Here is a 24,561-nt window from a genome sequence, read left to right as displayed (position 1 = left end):
GAGCATCCGGGCCACTGATTGAGATCTTGGGAGTGCCACTAGCATACGTGCTGCCGCGTTCTGGACCCTCTGCAGGCGTTTAATGCTCGCTTTATTGGCACCTAGATATAAGGCGTTGCCATAATCAAGCCTCGCAAGAATGGAGGCCTGCAAGATGGGTTGGCGTACTCTCGGAGGAAAGAAACCAAGCAAGGGTCTCAGTCCTACAAATATATTTGGTGTTACTATGTGTATTCCAAAGGGGAAAAGGACATTGCAATTGTTGAATGGAAAGTTGAAGAAAACGTAGGTTAAACGTGATTAAAAATGCATGTAACTCTGAAGCAAAGTTGCATACATGGAGCGTTAGCATACAGGTAGGCAGAGGTCCTTCGAAGTGAAATGGCACACTTGTGTCCCGTGCGAGGTAAACATAAAAAACAGAAGGCAAAAGTGTTTTCCCCCAAAAAACAACCGTGCCCTAAAGTGCCTGAAAATAAAAAATCACATTTGGGCAAAAACGGGAAGAAAGGGAAGGATGAGCCACCTGCAAAAGAAAGTGAAAACTAACCACTCAGTTCAGTTCAAAGTACACTTTATTCGATTTGGTTAAAATCATAAAAGCCAATAAAAACATAGTAATATTTACAATTTAAAAAGTACATACAGATTTTCAGGATGTGCAACACTTTAGACAGTCATGAATAATGGAACAAAAATATCAACAATCAAGTTACAACGTTACCCTTTTTAAGTCTCGACTTGATTCTAAATGCAGCGACTAAAAAACTAGCTACAGAATATGTGATGAAGATATTACCTAAAGACTGTAAGTACAACATGGCAGGTCTAACTTGTATAAAACCGGCATCCTTTAAAACAGGTACTAAGTATTTATTTCTTGGCTCCCTGAAAAAACTGCAAAACATTATAAAGTGCAACGTGTCCTGTGTTGAAAATTCATCACATTTACATGGGGCTCCGGATTCTGGCGTGCTCCAACGGTGGAAGCAGCCCAGCACGTAGGGAATCTGGTTAAATCTAAATTTAATAAGAAGATGTCTGTGTAGTGGTTTGCTAACAAAGGTAAGATAAGGCGCTATGGAAGGGGAGGATAGCAACATATAATGTGATCTTACTGATTTTTTTAGTCAACTCGTCTTCCTCCCGGGCTAACCTTGCATTCTCCATAAAATATTTTTTAGCCCATTTAATATCTTCAACCCTGATAGAAGATGGCAGGTTAAAAAGGCCTGGGCGTCCAAGTTTTTCAAACGCCAGGCGCACGTATTCTAACCAGGGAATTTTCCTCCTTTGGTCAAGGGACATGACATCTTTCAAAATAACATGATTGAGGGATAGTTCCTCATTCAACCATAACTTTAACCAACACGTTAAGGGAGCCAATTTCAGCTTGTCAGAGATATAATCTAGACCCAACTCTGCATGCAGTGAAAAAGTCGGTGTTGATTGAGGAACAGAAAGTAATCGACGAAGGAATTTGTTTTCAGCCCTTTGTAGTAGATCATTGGACAGGTACCCCCATAGGGGCGCGCCATATGTGGCTATAGCAATACATTTCGCGTTATATAGTTTTAAAATGGCCTCCATTGGTCTGCCTCCCAGCCTGTTTGCAAACCCTACAAGAGCTGAGGCAGCTCTGATCATGGCCAGCTTTTTTATCATGATCTGTGGACCCCAGGTGCCCTTTTCATCAAAGGTTACGCCCAGATAGGGGAACGATGTTACTTGGGACACAACCTCACCTTTACAATAAAGGGACATAGTTTTATGCTTCTTACGGGACACCACCATAGTATGGGACTTCTTGGTGTTGATCTTAAGGTTTAATTGGTCCATAAAGTTGCCAAATGAGTCTAGCAGGAGTTGGAGGCCCACCCCGGTTCTGGCTATCAGGACAGCATCGTCCGCGTATAGGAGAGCTGGTATTTTCCTCTCTCCTACACGCGGAACGTCCCCCCCACGGCCATCAGGTGTTTCTCAAGCCCGTTTATATAGATCGTAAAAAGGAGGGGGACTAAGATGCAGCCCTGCCGAACCCCTCTTTCCGATCTAAAACCGGTGGTGCACCTACCCTCCTTTGTCACTCTCACTTTGGCGAACAGGTCCTGGTGTAGAGAGGCTATAAAATTCACCAAGGAGCCGTCCACCCCCATCTCCAGCATAACTGGCCATAGTTTTGCCCTATTGACCATATCAAAGGCCGAGGAGAGGTCCATGAATGCAAGAAACAGAGACCCCTCCTTGGCGACCGTATACTTAGAGATCAATAGTTGCAGGTTGAGGCATTGGTCCACGGTTCCCCTCTTGTCCCTGAAACCGTACTGCAGGTTTGACTGTCCCTCCCCCTTCTTGATGTTTTCTCTCAGTTGGAACAATAGGACTCTGCCCAAGATCTTAATCGCAGAGTCCAGAAGGGAGATGGGCCTGTAACAACCTGGGTCATCGCGGTGGCCCTTTTTAAAGATTGGTACGATGACCGCGGTTGCCCAACTTTTGGGAAAAATGTTCTTATTGGCTGCTCTAAAGACCTGACTTAGGACACCTGCCCACAGTTTGGAATCGGACATATAAAAATCACCAGGCACCCCATCCGGGCCTGGGGCTTTCCTTTTAGAGGTCTTTAGGATAGCCCTTTCTACCTCTCCTACAGTGAAGACCAATGGGGCACACGCCAAGGGTTCCCACCTTTCAGTTTGATTGGTCATCTCACCAGAACCATAAATTGTGCCAAAGTGGGATAGCCACTTATCATCGGGAATCACACAATCAATGGGACAATTGTCTGACTCTGAGAGAAATGGTTGATTCACAGTGGCCCAGAACAATGAGCTATCCCGGACAACTACTGAAGAAGTTAAATTATCCCAGGCTGCTTCTTTGAGCGCTTTTTTCCTCCCAGTAATGGACGCTTTATATACTCTTCTTGCTTCTGAGATTTTATCCCTGTCTCTCGGGCAACATTTGAGTGCCTTCATGAGTGACCTGTGGGCTTTTGAGCACTTGTCATCAAACCACCTGTGGGGTTTAGGGGGACCATGGGTGCAATTAACAGTTAGAGCGGCCGAGACCTCCGAACAAATTAATTCGAAGCTACTCATAATAGTTTCGACAGGTGTGCCGGCCTCCGGACAGATCGCTATATGGGGCCCAATCTTTGGTGAGATTTCCTGCATGAAATTCTCAGGGACCACGTTTGCCCATTTCAATCTGCGTCCTTGATCTATAGGACGTACTGACGGTCCCGAGACAACCCCTCGTGGCTTAGTGTGCAACCATTCCGCCCCCTGTGTCACTAGCAGAACAGGATTGTGGTCACTATAGGCTACAAAAAAAGCATTGTATTTCTTGACTCTAGATAAAATGCCCGGTGAAACAAAGATGTAATCTACTATGGAGCCGGGGGATGTTCCTTTAAAAGTGGCTGTCCTTTCACCTTTCTCCGTGATGTTTGCTTCAAGCAAGTTATACAGTGCCATTAATTCCTCAAGGGCTTCCCCCCCTTTAGAGTGTTCAAAATGTGGCACCTGGTTATAAGGTAGATCTTCCCAGTCTTCAGTTCCACATAAATCATCATTGCAAAGATGTACATTAAAATCACCTAATAAAACCAACTCGAACACAGTGTGATTATTTAAACTATACAATGAGAGAAAATTATCCAGTCCAGCCAGATGTTCACTTTCAGTAGTTCTCTCCCACGCGTTATAGAAATTAATAAAAAGAATGGTGCAGGCTGGTGAAACAACCCATTCTATGGCTAGGAGATTTGGTGAATCACAATGGATCTGCCTAAAGCTGCCCTTCAGTTTAAGGGAAAACATGGACATTAAACCCCCCTTGGCTCTGCCTGATCGACTTGGGACTGCAGGTGTAGTGAAGGTAATAAAACCGTCCACCCAGAAATCAGGGGAGCTATCCCATGTCTCCTGGCAGGCAATAATGTTGTGTGCCCTAATAAGCTCCAACCAAGATGTGTCGGTCCTTTTAGCTCTTAGGCCTGCAATGTTCCAGCTAATAATTTTGCAGACCTCTATAACTGTAGGTATATCGGACGCAAGACTTGTATTGCGCGTAGGGGCTGGCTGTCAATCCAATTCCTCTATGTCTGAAAGAGGAGCATAACGGTTGGTCTGGGTCACTGTCATAATGTCATTACACAAGGGCTGTGGCGCCACAGACGGCGTGATGATGGGAGAGAAAATACTCCCAGGGGTGGAATATGACCGTGTGCTGGGCCTGTGTCCGCTTGCCCAGGTATGGTTAGTCTCCCTGCGACTGGGAATGCGAGTATGCCTAGGTCCCCATGCCGGTGGAGAGGGCGGGTAAAAATACCCTAACAGTAATGGTCTCAGGGAATCCTCGCTGGTAATATTAGAACCGTCCCAGAACAGTCTATGGGCCGCATCAGGAATGTTGAAATTTACAATGACACAATCGCCCTTAATGTGTTTGTCCCTTTTCCCTATCCATCTTACCCTGCGAGCAAAAATCACATTATTAGTAATATCAGAGCCACCACTGCATGTCCCCGCACACCAAGATTTTGCTTTGTTAACGAGGGACGTTGAAGATTCCACCACCCCCTCTAATAATGGCGGAACGCCCACAAATACAGCCACAAGCGGGGCTGCTTCTGGGGGTAGGTCAGTGGTTGGGAAACCGTGCTGTCTCTCCCGATATGTGTCACTCAGATTTGGTTTACTGTCCATCGTCTGAGGTAATTGCTTAGGGTAGGTTAAGAGTGTTCTTTTTGCTGTTTGTGTTCCAGTCCCAATCAAGTCTTTAGTGTTCCCACCACTAGTGGACAAAGGGTTCGCCGAAACTGAGGCGTCTGGTGGTCCCATGTCCCTTGGAGCAGTGCCCCCGGCCAGCTGCAGGGATATGGTCGCAAAGTCTTTCACTAGCTTATCGACTAAGGAGCATTTAGCCAGCAACCCAGATAAACAGTTATTAAGAGTTTCCACGATATCCTTGGCTATATCCACAATTAGAGGCTCAATACGTGAGGTAAACAAGGATTCCGATTGATCGCCCAGTGGGTTCTCTATCCGTAGGGGTGTAGAGGGTATACCTCCCGTTTTCTTCCTCCTATTCCTCCTGTTCGCGGTATGCTTTGCGCCATTTGCTTGTACAGGGGTGGGCTTAGAAACCAAGGGGGCCGTACTGCTGATAGGTGAGGATGACTCCACCATATTCGGCGCAGTAGTGGGTTTGACAATCAACACCTCGGGGACCAAAGGGATTGGAGGCACCGCCACTGGTGAGAAAGTATGTGGCAAAGGTGACGTTGTAGGGAGACCCAGTTCGGATTCAGCGTGTGCTATTTCTTTGGTGAGTGCCCCCACCGCTGACGAAAGGTACGATGGTATGGATTCGGAATGAGTGGTAATTTTCGCTTTCTTACCTCCCTGTTCAGAATGCATCGTGCCTTTTCTTTTTCCCATGATGCGAGCTTAGGGGGGTGGCCCAGCCCTGCCTCCTCCTGCCCCGGACGGCCACAGACGGCCCCGCCCTTGTCCCGGGCTTCTCCCGGCGCGTGCCCGCGGGACGGTGTACTGGCGCTGCCTTTATGCGCCTATGGCGCTGGTGAGGGCGTCACTGGGGTGGGAGGGGCCCCCGGCGGAGCCAAGCCCAGCCGGGAACCTGGCGGAGCAAGGCCCGGCCCTTTGCTGATGGTGCTGCGCCTCTACGGGAACTGTGCCCGTCCGTGTAGATTCAGCGTTTGTGTCCCCCAGAGCCTGCTGCTGGCGCTGCCTTTATGCGCCTCCTGGCGCTGGTGTGGGGGTCACTGGGGTGGGAGGGGCCCCCGGCGGAGCCAAGCCCAGCCGGGAACCTGGCGGAGCAAGGCCCGGCCCTTTGCTGATGGTGCTGCGCCTCTACGGGAACTGTGCCCGTCCGTGTAGATTCAGCGTTTGTGTCCTAACCACTCAAAACAAATTTGTACAAGTGTACTTTGTAGGAGCACATAAGCCCGGCGTTTACACTTGGGGGCCAACAGTGCTTAATGGGCATATGTGGTATTCATCTCCCCGGAAGTGTACAGAAACCAAAACTTACCCGTTCTGTGCAGCAGAAAGCATATATTAGTTGCCAGGCGGCCCAATGGCTCTTCAACCAGCAGATTCTTCCCTCCGGACTCTACAAAAAGAGTTACAGCAGGCTTGGCTAGCCCTTCCCATGACGCCTGTCCCACATCACTGCCACCTCCCTCACTACGCCTCTTTAAAAACCACAGCACCCCCATGTGCCCACGGGGCCCGCATAACCAGCTGGCCCCAAAAGAATGCCCCCCTGGGCCCGCCGCACACCGGGCACGCGGCGGCGATGAAACTTACTTTTCCTCTGCACCGGCTCTTGAACCAGTAGATTCTTCCCTCCGGGACTCTACAAATAGAAGAAAAAAGTTACAGCAGGCTTGACGTGGCACCCCCATGTGCCCCCTGGGCCCGCATGACCAGCATTTAAAAAAAAAAAAAAGATTATGACCCCCAGGGCCCACCGCGTGCCCCGTGTGCGGTGGGCCCAGAGAATGACACCCGCGCCTCCCGCACATCGGGCGCGCGGCGGGCCCAGCTTGAAAATTTTTTTTTTTTAATGGCCCCCAGGGCCCGCCACGGGCCCCTGTGCGGCTGGGCCCTCAATGACACCGGGCCCAGGATGACATAATGTTTTTTTTAAAATGGCTCCCAGGGCCCGCCGCGTGCCCCTGTGTGGCGGGCCCTCATTAACACCGGACCCGCAGCACACTGGGCATGCGGTGGGCCCAGCATGAAATATATTTTTTTTAAATGGTCCCCAGGGCCCGCCGCGTGCACCTCTGCGGCGGGCCCTCAATGACACCGGGCCCACCGCACAGGGGCACGCAGCGGGCCCAGCATGAAAGTATTTTTTTAAAAGGGGCTCCCAGGGCCTGCCGCGTGCCCCTGTGCGGCAGGCCCTCAATGACACCTGGCCCACCGCACAGGCCAGACACGCGGCGGGCCCAGCATGACGACATTTTTTTTAACAATGGCCCCCAATGCCCGCTCCGTGCAGCGGGCCCTCATTGACAAGGGCCCGCCGCACAGGGGCACGCAGCGGGACCAGCATGACATCATTTTTAAAAAAATCACCCCTAGGCCCTGCCGCGTGACCCTGTGCGGGGGGCCCTCAATGACACCAGGCCCCCCTGCGTGCCCGGTGTGCGGCGGGCCGGGTGTCATTGAGGGCCGGGTGTCATTGAGGGCCCGCCGCACAGGGCCACGCGGCAGGCCCTAGGGGTAATTGTTTTAAAAATTATGTCCTGCTGGGCCAGCCGCGTTCCTCTGTGCGGCGGGCCCTCAATGACACCGGGACCGCCGCACACCGGGGCACGCGGCGGCCCCAGCATGAATCATTTTTAATTTTAAATGGCCCCCAGGGCCCACCGCGTGCCCCTGTGCGGCGGGCCCTCAATGACATTGGGCCCGCCGCACACTGGGCATGCGACGGACCCAGCATGACATAATTTTAAAAAAATTGCCCCTAGGGCCCACCCCGTGCCCCTGTGTGGTGGGCCCTCCATGACACTGGGCACAGCATAACAATAAAAAAAATGGCCCCCAGGGCCCGTCGCGTGCCCCTGTGTGGTGAGCCCTTAATGACACCGGGCCCGCCACACGCGGCAGGCCCAGCATGAAATATATTTTTTTTTAAATGGCCCCCAGGGCCAGCCCCGTGCCCCTGTGCGGCGGGCCCTCAATGACACCGGGCCCACCACACACCGGGCATGCGGCGGACCCAGCATGACATAATTTGTTTTAAAATGGCCCCCCAAGGCCCGCCGCTTGCACCTGTGTGGCGGGCCCTCATTGACACCGGGGCCACCGCACAGGGGCACGCGGTGGGACCAGCATGGCATAATTTTTTTTAAAAATGGCCCCGGTGCCCGCTTCGTGTCCCTATGCGGCGGGCCCTCAATGACACTGGGCCCGCTGCACACCCGGCATGCGGTGGGCCCAGCATGAAATATATATATTTTTTAATGGCCCCCAGGGCCCGCCGTGGGCCCCTGTGCAGCGGGCCCTCAATGGCACCTGGGCCCACCGGGCACGCAGCGGGCCCAGCATGAAAGATTTTTTTTTCTAAATGGCCCCCAAGGTCCGCTGCATGCCCCTGTGCGGCGGGCCCTCAATGACACCAGAAATACAAGAAATGTGGTTATATGTATAGGGATTTTGGCGCCTCAAGGTTGAATTGCACTAATTGTCTATTGTTTTAGGAATTAAGTTGACAGTTCTCAAAGGTGTGGGGAACCACTAACCTCCACTAGGTAAGAGCAAAGCTCTCAAAACATGAATTCTACTCCCAAGCACACGTTAAAGTTATAGCAAGGTTTCCCTAATAGTGATAAGCATATACAGTAATGTAAAGACAGGATATACACAATTTCTTTTGGTTTTCTTTGTTCAAGCTTTATTCTGGTGTTTTCACAGCCAACACGTGTTTCGTCGCAATTAGGTCGTGATCTCACGACTTCCTCAAGGCTGTACAAACATAAGCATACAGGATTCCATTGTATTTAATGATACCACTTCATTATATGTCAACATAACTAGTCTTGTACATATATTCGCCATTCATAGTCCACACAAAGTGAACTCCAGCATTCTCAAAACTTAAGGTACAAGAATGCTCCAAGCTAGAGAAAACAATTTGAGATAAAGTATACGATGGAGAGAGCGGAGAACCATTCTAGAAACCAAACGTCACTGAAAGTGCCACCTTATTGCCCAAACATATTGGTGAAACAAGTGCCAAAAAAGTCACCAACAAAAGCATATCCACCAGTGCGTATAGTAGTGACTGGGTTAACTTAACCAGTTTGTTGTTTCAAAGTCAGGTCTGTGCGTAACGACGTGGTGTTCACTAATACCATTAATATCCCATGTTGTGTATGTGTCAAGGAATACTAGGGCAAATTCCTATATTGTTCAAGTTTTAGGCTCTGTAAAAAATTGAAGAGAAGCACAAATACGTCAAAATCTTCCTATTCAATAGCCTATATCAGATAAATCATCTTATATTTCAATCTGATTTCATTGAAAATAAAAATACTGTCAATGTGGTGTTAATTCCGACCCACAAAGGGGTCCTAAGAAGTATCACGATCGTTCAGAAACGAAGTTCCTTTCACTTTCCAATCCAAGTTTTCACCATGCAATTTGTCCTTATCTGAAATCCAATGTAGCATATCCGGTCCGAGTTCCATATATCATTTATATACCCAAACGTCAGCATATATAAAATGTCCCCTTGATTCCAAGTAAATTATCCCAAAGTGGAAGTCAAACGTAGTATTGGAAACTATTAAGCGATCTTTATGTAAACCTGAGCAATATCGTGTTCAACATTGATCTAAGTATCAGAATCAATATTCATTTCAACGTTTATCTTAGAAATGACCCCACTACCACTGTTTCTTAGTCCGCAATTTTTATGCAGTGCTATAATCATTATGAATGACACACAATGCAGTGTCCAAATCACATTAGAGAGCCACAACTGTAGAGACCAACATCATAATAACAAATCCAAACCCTTGCGTATGGTCTCATTCCGTTTAACCACTCAGTATCCATATTGCGGTTGTCACTTAAAATAACTCGATAATTTCTTACCTTATATTGGTTGCAGAGTACAGCAAACAAAACCGAAGCATCATCAAACCACCGTGTACGGTAGGCAAGATCCCGATGTACGGCGCCATCACCATTTATGAATCCTTTCACCAGACAGCACTTCCTCATTGTTACTGCTTCTGGTTTCCAGCTACTAAAAATCAACGATGGACTATCCCGGTTTACGAAAGACGGCCGACCTCTTGGAAAGTGTCATAACATAATAACATTCTTCCTTAAGGTCTATTATGCCTTAATTCTCGTATGTGATTAGCGAACAAGGGAACATATAGTACTCAATACTAAATAATAATGAGTACATAAATCTTATTTGATATGGAATTGAAAACCAATCCTTTCACTGTCCGAGTGTAAGAGGTTCATGTCTAGTTTATTTTACTAGGTTCCATGTGTGTTCTCATCCCCCACTAATATTGTGGATTATGTGGCGGTCGTGAAGATATTATCAGCTGGTATGTCGCTAATTTTGACTTGATTGATGTGAAGCTATATTCTGATTCAAAACATGTGATTGTGGTATGGTATCATATGTGTCCACTATAAACTCCATCACCTACTATACCTATGATACTGTATTATATACATTACATTTAAATCATTACATTGATATCATCATCGCATGTATATTCACTGGAAATCATTTAGAAGTAAGCATCGCTGAATTGCTGAAGTACATAAAGTTGAATTTGTCAGTTCATTGACATAAGAATCTTTTAATCTATGCCCGCGTCAATTGTATATTATTACATTTAGCAGTCTATGTCCACTGTATATTAATAAGTGCAGGCACACATACCTCCATATATAGTGCAGTTTACTTATCTCCCAAAAAGTAATGTAGCTCCTGGTCAATGTTAAGACCGCACTCTGTACTGCGCATTTTGAGTATCCATAATGCTTCCTTTCTGCGCAGCATTAATTCCCTGTTTCCCCCTCTGGGGTGTCTGGGTGTGTGGTCAATACCATAGTATTCAAAACGTCTGTTTGTTGCCTGTAGTGGGCATATTGACATGTGCGCTGCTAGGGGATATCTCATATCACCCTGCTTTACCGCCCTCATATGTTCACCTATCCTTTCTCTAAACGGTCTAATAGTGCTGCCTATGTATATTTTTTTACACTTACATTCTATCGCATAGACAACAAATTTGGACAGGCAGTTGTTATTCATCCTGATCTCATATCTCTTGCCATTGGGACCGTTTAAGTGTGTCTTTTTAGGGGTTGCCCACTTGCATACCATGCATTGGTTGCAACTATGAAAACCCTTTCAATGTTGTGATAGCCAATTTTCATTGCGTGGAGATGTAGGGTAACTAGGGCTCAACATGTTCCTTATTGTAAGGACTCTTCTATATGTGATTGCAGGTTTCTTTGTCACATACTTCTCTAGACATTTGTCCGCTCGTAATAGGTGCCAATGTTTTCCCATACTACGGATCAATACTTTTGACCAATTGGTGTATCCAGTAATCAATCTGATTGTATTGCCCTCATTATTGGTTTTCTTAAGGTCCCTCAGCGTGTCCTCACGTTTTACCTTGGCTATTCTAGAATCTGCCTTTCTTAGGGTAATTCCATCATAGCCTCCCTTGCGGAATCTATTTAGAGTCCCTTTCTTCTGTTCTTCAAAATCCGTCTCTACGCTGCAATTACGTCTCACTCTCATTAGTTCACCATATGGGATTGAATGTATTTGGTGAGGTGGATGCGCACTAGAAGCATGCAAAAGTGCATTACATGCTGTTTCTTTCGGAAAAATCCTACTCTCAATTTTACCTTCTTTTACAAAAAATGTAACATCCAAGAAGGAAATTGTGGTTTTACTATATTCTGAAGTGAATGATGCAGTCATTGTCATTCATGTATTCAATGAAACCTGTCAATTTGGTCTGGGTGCCTGTTCATATCATTATACAGTAGTCTATGTATCGTCCCCAATATAGAATGGAATCATTCCACTGTTGGCCCTCTGGACCCCAGATTCTCCTATCCTCTAGCCATCCCATAAAGAGATTAGCATACAAGGGAGAGAACCTGGGGCCCATAGCCACTCCTTGTTTTTGTCTGAACCACTTATCCTGGATCAAGAATACATTGTTATCCAAGATAAGTTCCACCATCTCAATAAGCATTTCAGTATGTTTCCATGCACCCGCCGCCCTCCTGTTTAACATCTTTCTTATTGCCAGTAACCCAGATTCCCTCTTAATGCTGCTGTATAGTGCCGTAACGTCTAGGGTTACCATGTACATATTTTCATCCCAGTTGAAATCAGATAAGATACCTAAAATGTGTTTGGTATCTCTGATGAACGACGATACATTTCTCACTAGGCGATTGAGGAAAACATCCAAATACTCTGAGATCCTTTCTGTTGGTCCCCAAATGCCCGAGATAATCGGTCTCCCAGGTGGAAATGGTAGTGCCTTATGCACCTTCGGCAGAGTGTAAATGCATGGATATCTAGGTTTGTTTGGTTTCAAATACGTCAGTTTGTCGTCTATCAGTCCCAAACCATGCCATCTCCTAAGTTAGGTAGTGATGTACTCAGTTAATGCCCACATAGGGTTAGTATTCAGGGGTTCGTAACACTCCAGATCATTGAGTTTGGTCAGGATTTCATTGTTGTAGTCTATGGATTTCATCAGGACCATGTTACCGCCTTTGTCCACCTCTCCTATTGTTATTTCTTTGTTCTCACACAGTTCTATAAGTTCTCCAAGTGCTTGTCTTTTCTTTCTATGTCATAGCATGTTATTTTTGTCCTCATGTTTATCCAAGTCAGCTAGTACCAATTTGTGAAAAAGCTCTATGTTGTTCCCTGATGTTAGTGTGGGTGACCATTTTGATTTCTCTCTCAAGTTACTAGATATGCAGTAGTCATTGGTTATATGCAGATCCCTCATAATCATTTCGGACGTGATCAGTTCGTCCTCAAATTCACTCAAAGACATCAACAAGCGTGTGTCCAAAATATTTTGGATACTTGTTTCATCAGATACTTTCATGCCCAAGTTCTTATGCAATTCTTTATTTCCATTATGTATAGATTCAAAATGTTTTTTCAGTTTCAAACGTCGTACGAATTTAAAATAAATCAATTTTCAAATTACATACATCTCCATTGAATTGGGGCAGAAACTCATTCCTTTTGTAAGTACAGTACTCGCATCTTTGGATAGACGAATACCAGACAAATTCACAATATTTACATCAATTATTTCTTTTGGGTCCAAGATCTGGTCCTGACACCTTGTCTCTCTTCCCCTTAAGCCACCTCTTTTTCCCCTCCTTTTTTTTTTTAAATGGCCCCCAGGGCCCGCCGCGTGCCCCTGTGCGGCTGGCGCTCAATGACACTGGGCCCGCCGCACACCTGGCACGCAGCGGGCCCAGCATGAAAGTATTTTTTTTTTAAATGGCCCCCTGGGCCCACCATGTGCCCCTGTGCGGCTGGCGCTCAATGACACCGGGCCCGCCGCACACCTGGCACGCAGCGGGCCCAGCATGAAAGTATTTTTTTTAAAATGACCCCCAGGGTCCACCGCGTGCCCATGTGCGGCGGGCCCTCCATGACAGCGGGCACGCGGCGGGCCCAGCATGAAATATATTTTTTTTTAAATGGCCCCCAGGGCCAGCCGTGTGCCACTGTGCGCGGGCCCTCAATGACACCGGGCCCACCGGGCACGCAGCGGGCCCAGCATGACATTTTTTTTTAAATGGCCCCCAGGGCCCGCCGTTTGCTCCTGTGCGGTGGGCCCTCAATGACACTGGGCCTGCCGCACACTGGGCACGCGGCGGGCCCAGCATGAATGTATTTTTTTTTAAAATGGCCCCCTGGGCCCACCATGTGCCCCTGTGCGGTGGGCCCTCAATGACACTGGGCCTGCCGCACAGGGGCACGCGGCGGGCCCAGCATGACATAATTTTTTTTTTTAAATGGCCCCCAGGGCCCGCCGCGTAGCCTATGTGCAGCGGGCCCTCAATGACACCGGGCCCAGCATGACATAATAAAAAAAAATGGCCCCCAGGTCCCGCTGCGTTCCCCTGTGCGGCGGGCCCTCAATGACACTGGGCCCGCGGCGGGCCCAGCATAACAATTTTAAACAAGCATTGGCATAGCCAATAGGTCTCGCTTTTGGGATCTTATAAGTGTTTTGCCATGCAACATTTGATGTTGTTGCAACAAGGATATTGTGCTGCATAAGTAAATACTTATAAGATCCCAAAAGCCAGACCTATTGGCTATGCCAATGCTTGTTTTCATTTCTCTATTGTCTTGCCCCAATGTGAAATCCATACGTGAACTGCTGAGCTCTGAAAGAATTCCAAGTAATGATGTATAGGAATATGCAAAATCTAACCCGTTTAATCTCTCAGTATCTATTTCTGAAAATAATAAAGTTAAAATTTTTTTTATAAAAAGGGGTCAAACGAAGAACTGAGTTGCCTTTCTAGTGAGTGTTCGGCAGGTCTAATGCTCTCTAATAATCCCACCTGCTTCCGCCCTGTTGCCCCTCCCCAAAAAATTAAAGAAGTTTCTCAACATAGTGAAAACATAATCCAAGCATTTGCAATGCAATAGGTCTCGTATTTTTGAGAGTTTGAGCTATTGGCATTGTAAATGGCAATGCCTTTTATTTATGTGTTTTGAAAACCTACAAGAGGTACGTAAACATGCACTTTGCACTTACAGTTGTTGCTTACGAGAAGCAAGGCTGACAGTAACTGCGCCCCTTTTACTGCCAGCCTTGCTTCTCGTAAGCAAGGATTATAAATACAAAGTGTGTTTTGTTATGCACTGCTTGTAGGTTTTCAAAACATATAAATAAAAAGCATTGTTATTTACAATGCCACTAGCTCAAACTCCCGCAAATGCGAGACCTATTGCATTGCAAATGCTTGTTATTTATTGCATCAGCAGAAACACCCTTAAATCTATTCTAATGTCCCTAGCATATGCATGGAAATGGATGCACAATATACCCACACATCTTCTAGTAGCACCCGTGATACAACTTTAACTTGTAAATTAGGAGGAAATCAATTACTTGTATGCGTGGCAGAGCAAAACTATGCCCTCAATTAGTGATTCTGCACCACATTAAATAATACTACCTTTTGACCTTAGCAAGTTAAATATTTTGAAGCTAGATTCTTCCTCCAGTTGCATCTTTCTACTCCATTTCGAACAGAAACACATTTTTCTGTTGACAGTGTTCCTCATATTACCCCACCAGGCAATATTTTTTAAGGAGTCATGCACTTAATGAATTGGTTTTGTTAAGTAAGAAGTGATCAGCGGGCTTTGGTGATAGTATTGTGGCTGATGACCTACTCGGATTATTTTTCTTTATACATCCTGCACTTAAACCTGAACACTGAAGTCTACAACTTGTCCAGACACTAATTAGAGGATGGCGCTATATGCCACAAAGGTCATAGAGGTGGGTTCTTAGGATTTGTTCTACACATAGTTAATATTCAGAGAAAATGCAGATTTACTTTGTATTAAGGCATGCATCCTGATCTACATCAGTACAAGATATATACTCAGAAGAATTAATCACTTATTATGTTTATTGCCATCTATTTTTCAGGAGAACATGTACTATGTATTTTTATTGATCTGATATGTCTGACTTGACTACAGTGCTGTGCAATAAGTCCCCTAGGGTGACAACGGCAACGTTATCGAAGGCGCTTAATTGATACTTTAAGATCTTTAGTGACAGGACAAAAGGATGCCTTAGTCTGGGACACTTCCATGTCCTAATGCTATATGTTTATGTTTTTGAAATTTTTATTGCGCGCAAATACCAAAGGGTGTCTCTGCGCAGATCGGACTCCTGAGATGAAGCTACCTTAAAATCATTGATCAAATAACCATGTTTTCAGGAGTTTTCGGAAGATAGTGAGGGTTGGGCTGGTTTTAATGGGCAGAGGAAGGGAATTCCACAGCTTGGGGGTGGCTACCAAGAAACGCCTGTCTCCCCAGCTGTCGGTTCTGGTCCGCGGGACAGCAAGAAGATAGGTGCTGGCAGAACAAAGGTATCTTTGTGGGGTATAAATTCGAAAAGCATCTTTGAGGAATCTTGGTCCAGAGTCATGAATAGCTTTATAAGCAATGCAAAGAGCTTTACATTTTATACGATTCTTCACTCTTAACCAATGCAAATGGCGTATGGCCATGGAGGTTGAGCGGCGACTGGGGAGATCAAGCAGAATTCTGGCCGCTGCATTTTGCACAGACTGCAATTTAGATAGAATCTGTTCCTGTGTGCCAAGGAACAGGGCATTGCCATAGTTCAATTTTGAGAAGACAAGGGTGGTAATCAAAGTTTTCCCAGCTCCTGAAGGGAGATATGGCAGCAGTTTTCAGATTTTTTTTTTTAGCATGAAGAAGGATGAAGTTATAGGTATATATGCTCATGTTTGTAGGGGTGAAATAAAGTTGGTTAATAAAGTTGTATCATCCATTTCACCCCTCCTAATCTGCGCAGCATTCACCATCCCATCACGTCCATTAGCATTTATTTCAGAACTTCGGCCATTCTCCTCGGCAACGTCAATGTACGTCAACCTAACATTCCTTCATGCAGGACATAAAAGATTCCATAGTATTTCCTCAATATTCCCTTAACATTTCTGAATTTATGAAACTATAACAGTTCTACCGAAACACCAAAAGGAAACCGTTATGTGAATCGGAAACCCCTATCAACTTAATAAAAACCAGTAAAGATAGAGAGAATATGCAAGAATTTGTCTGCATGTAGAGAAAGCATTGCCATTCTAAAGTACAGCCAGCCAGTAAAGACAGGTGTTCTTTTAGATACTCACTTGGGCAGTACAGTTATTTGCTAATATTTCAGCCAATGTTTTGGCTTCATGCCTAACTATTTCTAACTGTACTGGGATATTACTGGAATATACAAGTTGTTTCTGCAACGCTTTCAATTATCCACACTGAAATCTACACCATTGAGCAACTTCAGCTTCAATCACATCCTTACTGCCATGATATTACTTGCTGTTGCAAGCAGAATTAATAAAGTTAAGCAAGCTCTTTTCAGCACGGAAGACATAACAAGCTAACCCAGGGAAAATCCAATTGTTGACCCAGTATTGAGCAGCCTGATGTACACACACCACTGCAGCAGGTTTGCACTATTTTTAATACCCAGTAGGCCCTAAAGTATGTCTGATCTATGCGCCATTACAAAAGTTCCTCATAACGTTTGATGGAGCAGTTCAATGCTGAAATAATCTGTCCTCAGTCCCTTATTGCGGTGTGGACGTGTGCAAGATGAGGGGCGCTGCTCATGCAAACATGGTGTTCCATGTACATCAGAATCCACCACTCAGTCAAACCTTTGAACTCGGATAATAGCTTTTCTCCAATTAAAAGCAGCGCTTGTCGCTCATGCTGCTACTGTGCATGTTTGCACTGCCACAGCATCACGTGCAGGCCTGTATCAATAGTTGTTAAAGGTGTGTGCTTGTGACCCAGGAGACCACAGCTGTGAAATTTCTCCAATCTTGATAATAAAATATCACGAAGGCATGTCTTCCCACAGTAATGTAGAAAAATTCACCCTCTCCTTTAATATGAAGCAAGCAGGTTAGAACCTTAACTCCTTTACTGCACGACCAAACAGGAGGGCTGCTTACAGTGGGCGCATTCAGAGGCACTCAGATGTGACCGGCTGTGGTGGTGCACAGGCATGTATTTGTTTCTGTAGGTGATGCGCACACGGAGCTTCTTTAACTTGTCATGAAATTGTAATGGTGATTGTCCCATCATTCTCGGAAAGCAGGCAGCACGCAGACACTCGGAAAGAGATACTCTTACTTTTCAGCGCTGCATAAGGAAAAGGACACGCATCAGGTGCACGTTAACAGCTCAGTTTCTCAATGTGGTATGGCTACTTGCCAGACATACGTACCTATGCAGACAGGGAAGGAAGAAACTGTCTGCAGCCTTATACAACCGACACTGTGAGGTCACTGAAACACCACACATATCTACGACAAGGAAGCTTAGGCAGGCTTGGCTAAACATAGCCAGACACAGTATCCGGTGTTCCTTCTTAGGGCAGTTCATTGCTGCTCCCGTCCCTGGATGCCCCCAGCAACACATGGGATCGGATGGAAAAGTCTTAACTCGCTCTCCTGATAAACTCACTTGCGTGACCCCACTGACCCCTGATGACATCACCCAGCACAGGCCTGACCCGGTATGGCCATGGTGGCATCCTGACCAGCATCACCCACCCCTCCTCTCTGATGACGGACTCATCTGCGGCTCAGTGCTGGCTGGCTGCAGTCTCGGGTGTGCGAGGCAGTCTTGTTCATACCAAAGGAAGCAGTGACACAGGGGAACCCACAACAAGTGATAACAAGACGTGCGCGCGCAGTCATGAAAACGAAACCTAGCGTGGGGGCGGGACTTCCGTCGTGTGCGCGAAGCAGCGCCCACGGAGTGCCTGGCCCGAGGAGCAGTGGTGACGCATGTGTGCGGCGGGGGGTGTCTCTTTATGCGTGCGTGTGTGTATGTGCGCTTGTGTGTGTGTCTCTGTGTGTGCGCATGCGTGTGTGGTGTTGGAGCTCCCAGGAGACAGCAGCTGGCCACAGCGAGCGCGTTCGCGTGCGCGTGGCCCGCTCAAATGGCCTCCTTGGAGAGGAAATGCGCGCGGCCAGGTGCTGTCTCCTGGGAAGCAGACTCGCTAACTATAGGTCTCCTGGCGGACACAGCGCTTCACGCTGTTAAACGCCACGAGACCTAAAAATGGCCCCCAGGGCCCGCCGCGTGCCCCTGTGCAGCGGGCCCTCAATGACACCGGGCCCGCCGCACACCGGGCACGCGGCGGGCCCAGCAAAACATAATTTTTAAAAAAATGGCCCCTAGGGCCCGCCGCGTGCCCCTCTGCGGCTGGCCCTCAATGACACCGGGCCCGCCGCACAGGAACTCGTGGCGGGCCCAACAACAAGGAGTCACAGGAGACCTACCTTCGGCATCGGTAGCCAGATATCCAGGTGATGCAGAAGAAGCAGCAGCAGCAGGGCAGGTGAGGGGTGGAGTGGTGTAAATAAGCACTCCACCTTGCCTGCCTGCTGTGAGGACCCGAGGACCTCTCCTTCTATTGGCCCATGGCGAGAGCCACCGGGCCATTAGAAGGGGTCGGATTTTGTGGACCGTTTTGTAAAAATCGCTGCATTTTTATAAAACTGCCGATTTCGCGATTTCTTTGCAAATCGCGAAATCTTGGAGGGTCTGTCTTAGGAACTAAATCATGGATCAAATATAGTTGCACAACTCTTGCTGCATTGAATGATACACTTGTTTCGCTAAGCTTATCAAAAGGCCTTTTAGAGTCACTGATAACTCATTTACATTTGGTAGCAGTTGTATGGTACAATATCGTGGCAAAAACATTGACTTACAAAAAATATTGTATCCACTATATTAACTATCACTATTGTTTCAAGGTAAGTGCACATGGGTACATATATGTTTACTAATCTTGACTCTACGTCTCAGTACTTTGATAATGTTGGGGTAGTCAAAATCGTTAATGCAATATTTTAGCAGGTTGATATTTTGGCATGATCTAGTAGTATACCACCTTGGTAACTGTGGTTCAAATTAATACTTATTTTTAGGTGTAGTTAAAAAAATGGAAATCAGATGATTGAATAGAAATGTTCTATGCTGTGTAAAATGGGGATTCATGTACTACCAAGTCCTCTTTCCACTTTCAGCTTGCGGTGGTAGAGAGGCGAACACTCTCTCCCGCAGGCAGGTATAATGTAGTTCTATCTGATCCATATTTCACATCCACTAATACTGGTGCTTGGTTACAGCTGCTAAATATTCAAAATATTCACCTGCACCGCCCCTTCCATATGCTGTAGTCAATGATCAAACTATTGGTAGTGAACAAGCTGGACTATTATAACCGTTTCTTTATGAGACCTCTATCGTGCATGTTTTCACCAAATGAAAACATGATTTTCAACACCCAGACATATACGTCTCCATACACCTCTTACTTAATTTCACAGACACTAAGCAGATGTATGTCAGCTGAAGACATGGCCCAATACAAGACGCTCCACCTGGAATGAAAAGTCAAGCACAGCATGGTTCTTTTGCATGTATTCTATACTGGTCTTTGACAGCAATGCATCTCCATATGTTGTACCAATCTTCATCTCCTTTCTTCACCTAGACCCCTGTGCCCCCTGTAAAGGTTCAAATCATTTAAACTGCTTGGAGAGCCCTCCCTTTCCAATTCAGAGCCACCTCCACCCTCACCAATTCAGAGCCACCTCCACCCTCACTGAATTTAAACGCAGACTCAAATCTTTACTGATAAACTTGGAACGACTAGGCTCCTGTAGAAGTGACCCTGCATCACCAGTATTAAACACGGAAAGTGTAAATGTGCACATATTGTCGATTAAATGCATTTGTAAGTGCATTGCCTTGCAATTTGTGCATTACTTTTATTTAATCCACACGTAAACCTGCTAAGGCGGAAGCCGGGAGTTGCAGTTGTTCGTGTATTTTTTTAAAAATTTGATTGTCACCTGATTATTGTGTCTTTTAAAATCTGCACATCTTTAAGCACTGGGGCAGAAGCCCGAATTGCACTTACTCGATCAGCTGATTGAAACGCTGCTCGAATCCAGAGCTGCCGCCATCGCAGGCGTGCACCCTGGCCACGCCCCCTCGAGGCCACGCCCCCTCCCCCATCCATATAATGTGCATCCACCGGAAGCGCAGTGGACGAGCGCAGCTGGAGCGCTGTTTGCGTGCCGAAGGCGCGCCTAAGGCAAGCCCGTCTGCGCCCGGCCGGGGACAGGGGCCACACCCCCTGCTCCTCCTCTAAGGACACAATACGATTCTGCTACCCTTCTCACACTGAGACCCCCCACAACGGATAATTGCCGCCATCAACACCACCCCTTTAACCTTCCTACCTCCTGCCAACATTGCAATGTCAATCTCAAAATGACTCAACTAAAGCAGTCACAACAAAACTTCATTTTATTGCTTTTAAACTGCAGGTCTATGCCGAAACATAAAACAGAAATCTCACTCCTTCTAGAAGAACGATCCCCCGATGCCCTCTTTTTAACCGAAACCTGGCTAACTCCAGACTGTAACCCAGACATAATCCAAACTTTGCCATCGGACTACCACATCGAACGCCGGGACCGCGCAAGCGGAAAAGGAGGAGGCCTTGCCATAATTTATAAATCTACATATCAATGCCATTGTACCTACGACCCTATCCCCGACTGCGAAAGCCTATCCTTTTGCCTCAAGTTCACTCCTAACGACTGCCTAACAGGTGCGCTAATTTACCGCCCTCCAGGCCCGCTGAACAATTTTCCCTCTTCTGTACCTTCGATTGCTGCAAATATCGCGATGTCCTCCTCAAACTTCACGCTGCTGGGCGACCTCAATATTCATTTTGATGTCAGCACCGACTGCGTTGCCAATGAGTTCACCACTAGTTTGGCTGCAATCCAACTACGACAACTAATAAAGGTGCCTACCCACGATAAAGGTCACATACTTGACCCAGTTTTTACAAACTGCCCCACCCTAACAGTTGAATCCACCACCCCCCTACCCTGGACGGATCACCATCTAATCCTTCTTAATTGGTCCATAGATAACATCACCCCGCCCCTGCCCCCCACAACTCGTAAGATGAGAAATTGGTCGAAACTTCCACTAGAAGCATGGTCCGGGCTTCTCTCTGCCTCCAAACCCGCACTCTCTAAAAACCCGGAACAAAACAGCATATCCTTTAACAAATGGTTAGAAAATTCCATTGATCCTATCCTCCTTGCAAGAAAAACTAAACTAAAAAGAGCCCGAGTAACCGCCCCCTGGTACTCAGAAAAACTCAGGGAGTCAAAACGACAGTGCAGGAAAATGGAGAGGAAGTGGCGCTTGGGATACGCCTTAATCGATAGAGAAAGGTATAGGGAAAATATCAGAACCTACAAAATGGAAATAAAAGCGGCTCAATCTACCTACTATAATGAGAAAATCATGGAAGCCAGGTCAAAACCCAAAGAAATCTTTCAGATAGTTAAAACCCTCTCCAAAATTCCCCCACCTACAATTATAACTCCTGATCCCATCTCCCGCTGCAACGAATTAGCCGAATTCTTTTACCAAAAAATAAATAAAATATATTCTTCATTTACAAACACCATCCCCGAAACTGTTTTATCACAACTCACAAGCGCGAATGAACACCTTGCGCAAACTCACCTAAATGAATTCCAATTATTAGACCTGGAATCACTCAAACTTCTGGCACTCCAGGTAAAATCTGGTTCCCCCCTCGACCCTGTACCCCCTAAAATGATGAATATGGCCAATCCAATCATTTTTCCCGTTCTCCTGGATCTACTCAACAGTTCAATCTCATCAGGGGTGGTTCCCCCTGCATGGAAACAAGCAATGGTGAAAGCACTATTAAAAAAGCCAAATCTCAATCCAGCCGACTCCAACAATTATCGTCCAATCTCCCTGTTACCATGGGCAAGCAAAATCTTGGAGAAGCATGTCAACCTCCAGTTTACCAACTATCTTGAGAAGAACCTCCTACTGGATGCCTCCCAAACAGGGTTCCGCCCCAGACACGGCACTGAGACGGCACTATTAGCCGTCACAGAAGAAGCTAGGAAGATCCTGGATCGAGGAGGGACAGTGGCAGTGGTCCTCCTCGATCTAAGTGCGGCATTCAATACGGTGTGCCACAAAACTCTACTAGCTCGGCTATCCGATGTCGGTATATCTGGAACCGCCCTAGAATGGCTGGGTTCGTTCCTTAGTAACAGAACCTTCCAGGTCTTCGATGGCGACTCTTACTCCAAAAACCAACCCCTAGACTGTGGTGTGCCTCAGGGCTCCTCATTAAGCCCCACGCTGTTTAATGTATATATGAGGCCACTGGCAGGTGTCGTCCAAAAATACGGAATTAAAATCATATTGTACGCGGACGACACCCAGTTGGTGGTCTCCCTAACCCAGAAAGGCAGCATGCTGCCCTTTCAACCCAATCTGGCAGCATGCATGGAGGAAGTCAAAAGATGGATGACATTGTCATCCCTAAAACTCAACGGTGATAAAACCGAGATCATGATCCTCGGCCCCTCCCCTCCCTCCACCTACCAACAGCTATGGCCCTCTAACCTGGGACCAATGCCAACTCCTAAGGAAAACATAAAGAGCCTAGGAGTGTGGCTAGATAACAAACTCACATTAAACACCCAAGCAACTAAAACAGCTGCAACCTGCTTCGGGATCATTCGAATGTTGAAGAAAATTCTGCCACTACTACCCCTCGAAGCCAGACAAGTGGTCATCCAGGGCTTGGTACAATCTAGGCTGGACTTCAACAATGCCTTATACTTAGGAGCTCCAGAGTATGTGTTGGAAAAACTGCAAAGAACACAGAACTGTGCCGCCCGCACTCTCCTACAGATCCCTCGCAGAGAGTCAGTCAAGGCAGGGATTAGATCCCTTCATTGGCTCCCAGTTAGAGAGAGAATAAAATTCAAGGCGCTCTGCATATCACATCAAGCATTTTACAGAGCAAACCCGGAAATTAACCACTCACTTCTCTCTCCCTATTGCCCCGGAAAAACCTTACGCTCCACAAACGCACTCCTCGCCATAGTGCCAAGAATCAAAAAAGCCAGAGCAGGAGGCAGGTCCTTTTCGCTGAATGCCTCCAGGCTCTGGAACTCTCTCCCCTTCTCACTTAGATCCACTCCCTCCCTTCTGCACTTCCGCAAAAAACTCAAAACTTTTCTATTCAGAAACTAATGCTTCCTGCTTCCCCCCCCTCCTCTGAATCTGTGTCTCTTTTCCACTACCAGCGCTTGGACGCCCTCGGGCAACAGCCGCACTCTACAAAACCCCTTCACTAAGGTTTTTATGCACTCAAGAGAATGCTTGGTCAAAGATGGAAAGAAGTTGGACCATATCACTCCTACTTTTAGATCCCTCTACTGGTTTTCCCTTCAAGTTTAATCCTTTTCAAAATGGCGTGCATGACGCACAGGATTCTTCATTTTAAGTCACTCAGTCGCCTAATGCATAAGTTTTAACTGCATGATGAAGAAACTGAGGTTAGAGGCAAAGCTACCCTCCTACATAAAGTCCAATTACAAAAAAATAAAAACGTAAATCCTCAACTCCTGTTCTTGGGTGAGACATCGCAAATATTAAACCACTTTCTTGATGTCCAAATTAATCCACATTTGCTGGCCTTCTTTAAAGATCTCGAAACTCACCTCACCAGAAACTACCTCGATATCTGAAAGTGCTTATATATTCTCATGTTCTTTTTAAGTACTCCATGCATATTTTATTTTCCTTGTTCAGCACTCTACTAGCCTTGTGCCTAGGTCTAGCAATACCAATTCTCGAATAATTAAATAAAAAGTGATAGGTAGCATTCAAGCAAATTATTGCATCCTTTATGAAATTCAAAATAGTTTCTATCATTGTCTCTTCTGCAGCCAACGTTTTACCTTCCAGGGTGGGTTCACTAGCAATGAAATTCTAAAGATTTCCTTGAATACCTTGCGATGTAGTGCCAATATATTGACTAGTGATACATTTTTACATTTAATAATGATAGTTTGGTGACCCCTTGTAATCTCCTGGGGAGAGATCAGTTTGCTTATTTTCATTTGAATAAGTTTTGTCTTCGTTTTATTCTCCCCCTTCTTTGTTATTTGTCATTATAAGCTGCCGTTATAATTCTGCAATGTTTACCGCCCCACTACTTGTGTTATGCTACTCGGTTGCATCTGGTATCCTCGTGATAGTTTCAGAAACTTGGCCAGCAGTAGG

General features: G+C 46.3%; 1 protein-coding gene across 2 annotated transcripts in view; it reads left to right on the top strand.

Annotated features, from left to right (window-relative positions):
* ARPIN (actin related protein 2/3 complex inhibitor) overlaps positions 1-24,561 on the top strand; it is a 229,552-nt gene that overhangs the window by 121,201 nt on the left and 83,790 nt on the right. The gene's annotated exons all lie outside the window — the stretch shown is intronic.

This window comes from Lissotriton helveticus, chromosome 3_1 (assembly GCF_964261635.1).
Source record: "Lissotriton helveticus chromosome 3_1, aLisHel1.1, whole genome shotgun sequence".
Taxonomy (NCBI): Eukaryota; Metazoa; Chordata; class Amphibia; order Caudata; family Salamandridae; genus Lissotriton; species Lissotriton helveticus.
The sequence above is the reverse complement of the archived record's forward strand: the minus strand, read 5'-3'. Positions and strand labels throughout refer to the sequence as shown.